Genomic DNA, 3,210 nt, shown 5'->3' on the forward strand with positions numbered 1-3,210 from the left:
CATTGCCAAATTATCATGCTCACATACCTGCTTCACATGAAATAAAAGGAAAAGTTGTACAGTGTATTTTACAAATAAGGGTTAGTGTAGTTACACTTACAGTCTATTTTACAAATACATGTATTGGGTTCCTTCGAGATGGGTTAACTTTTGGTTAACATATATGGGTTAAAGGTATAGTAAAGGCTGTGACGGCGGTGATAAGGCTGTGGCGTGCTGTTTGATGTCAACAAGGGAGAAGAAGTACGTGTCGGTCATTGTTAGGATTTGAACTCAAGTGATCGATGGTGTGTCGTTAGTTGGATTAGCGACAACAATCAAGATGGCAATGAGCAATGTCCAACCACATCACTACATCAGCTGACACTGGGATCGAGTTGACGTCAATATATGACGAGACTTCGTTGAAGCAAACGAAAGAGTCCCGTGTAATTCTTATTCAACACAACAACCTACAAAACATTCAATTTTTTCCACATGAACAGACACGAAAATAGACGAGATTCAAACAGCCTACTCTTTACGAGATTGTAAGCAGTTTTATTTTTAGAATCCCTTTAAAATATATATATATGGCTATAGTATTGCACAGTTAGTGTTACTACCTACGAAGGCGATTTATGCGAAGGAAGAGGGTTAAAAGGGTAAAGATCTGTTGTGCAACTACAAAATAAGCCATCACAACTAAAGTCAGTCGTCCCTTGACCAGCACCTGTTGTTGTGGGGGATGACATGGAAAGACGCGGCAGGTGGCAAGACCATACCCTCTAGCCTATTGTGAGCGATAGAAGGTTCTGTACAGGATGACCGGTCCAGTCTTTGACCTTCAGTTCTTCTGACCACCACTGCGTTCACCATCAACCCTCCCACACAACAAAGTTTCCTTGAAGGATAGTCTTCCACAGGGTGTCGTGCTGGGTCACATGTCCAAAGAAGATCAGCTAACGTCACTTGACTGTTGAATGTAGAGGTTCCTGGTGTTCTACGAGTGTGGCCATCTTCTTTTGTAAAAAGTCGTTGGTTCTGTTATCTCTGTATGTGATCCAGAGCAGCCTCCTCAGGCACTTGCTCTGAATGCCTGGATTCTCCTTCCGTCTCGATGAGCAGAGTCCACGTGTCACATCTGTAGAACAGGGTCGGCACTACCAGGGGTTTGTGCAGCTTGTAATTTGGTAGTGAGCCTTACCTTATGGCTTATTACCTATCTAGTCTAGCCAAATGCCTTTTTAAAGTCAATGAAGTTGTCATACATGTCCCGCTGATGCTGAAGATGCTTTTCTATAAAAATGCGACAGTTGGATCCGCTTCTGTGCCTCTAACTGGTCTGAAGCCAGCCTGTTCTTCTGCAATGGTTTTCATGCGGTTCTGTATGACATTCAGCATGAGTTTACTTGGGTGGCTGATAAAGCTTATGGTTCTGTAGTTCTGGCACTGTTTGCTGTTTTCTTTTTTTGGGGAGAGGTATCATTAGTGACAGCGACTTTCCTCCCTTCAGACTATGTACAGCTCTTTCGACCTCTTCCGGTAGGACTGGTAGGTCTGCAGATTCATTGTCTCTAGCCTAGTTGTTTTGGAGGATGTTGGCTTCGGTCTTCAGCTGAAAGTTATCCAGGTATTTGTAGTATTCAGTCCATTGATTGAGTACAACATTGCTTTCAGTGAGAAGGTTGCAATTGCTGTGTTCGATGATTGATCTGTCTTGGTGAGGGTCTTTAGTAGTTCATAGGCCTTTTTGCTGTCACCTCCTCATTCCATCCTCTATGTCACGGCATTTGCTCTCCATCCGATTCTCCCCAACTGCCTTCATCCCTTTCTTGATGGCACAGTTCCCTTTTATGTATTTAGTAGCTGCTTTCTTTTCTCTCTTCAGTGTCTTCCTTTGGTCTCTGAGATCTAGGATGGCATTCGTGACTCATGGCTTTTTTATTCCAGAGAACCCGCTGGGTTGTTGACATTTGCACATCTTTGATGTTTCCTGTGATAGTGTCTACACCATAGTTCACCAGGTTCAACGTGGCAAATTTTCATTCGACCATGGACGTGTATTGATGGACTGATGTCTGCATGCCGAGACTCACTCTTGGCCTCTTGCGAAGTGATCTGCTGTTATTCTCGGCAGGCTTAAATAAAGAATGTGACTAAACCGGAAGCTATGTCGTCTAATGCCTTGTTTTAGCAGTTAACAGGAAAAAAAAAATCGTCTGCCAGCAGTCCAGGGATATAAGTAATCCAACTGTGGCTTAGAAGACTTCTGCAACGTTTGGGTCTTGCAGCTTCTCCAAGTCAAAGTGAATTCAGAGTGTTTGAAAGTCTCAGGTTCAGGTTTGTTAGATCAAGGTCATGGTTGCTACCTATGTCAGCGCCTGGGCACGTCCTAGTTGATGCTGGATTTGAAGCGTCTTGGCAGCAGGATAGTCGATTTGATTATGGACCAATCAGTCGTCATGGCCGTCCTTGATTTCTTGTGGGGATGTAAGGTGTCAGTCTCTGGCTTTGCGCAAATTCTAGGAGTCTGATACCCCTGTAGTTGGTTTAGCCGAGGCCAAATTTGTCCACCGTTTCTGCCCATTGCTGGTAGGCATCTGGGCCAACCTTGACATTCCAGTCACCGAGTACAAGGATGTCCTTTTGCGGAACTGCCTTCACAACATTATCTAGTTGTTGGTAAAACTCTTCCACTTCATTGTCTCTATGAGTGGAAGTTGGAGCGCATACTTGGACAATGGTGACATTGTGGGGCTTAGCTGAGACACCTATGGGGATCAGCCTGCTGGATACTGGTGAACAGCTGATGATGGCTACGGCCACCTTCCTGTACACGAGGAAGCCCACGCCGTACTGATGTCTGGCGTCCTTCTCACTGTACCACTTAACTAGAAATGATAGAAAACATAGATGTTTTCGGTCTTTTTAATTACATCGAAACGATGTGCACCTAGCTAGCTCCTGAGATGCTGATATGCAAATTTTGGTCAGCATGCCCCTTCTGCCATTGCAGCGTGAGGTCGACTACCTCAAAAATTGTTCGTAAAACATTTTAAATTTTGCATCATCGACTGAAATTAACAGGAGAACACCCAACTTAACATTCTTTTCTTTTACTGTGCTAAACAGAAATGGTGAAGAAATTACTTCCCCTTCATTTCATAATTCAATTTTACAGAAATCCATTTTCAAATTATCAACAAAAGCACACAATACACACATGAC

This window comes from Pomacea canaliculata, linkage group LG4, assembly GCF_003073045.1.
Source record: "Pomacea canaliculata isolate SZHN2017 linkage group LG4, ASM307304v1, whole genome shotgun sequence".
Classification (NCBI taxonomy): Eukaryota; Metazoa; Mollusca; class Gastropoda; order Architaenioglossa; family Ampullariidae; genus Pomacea; species Pomacea canaliculata.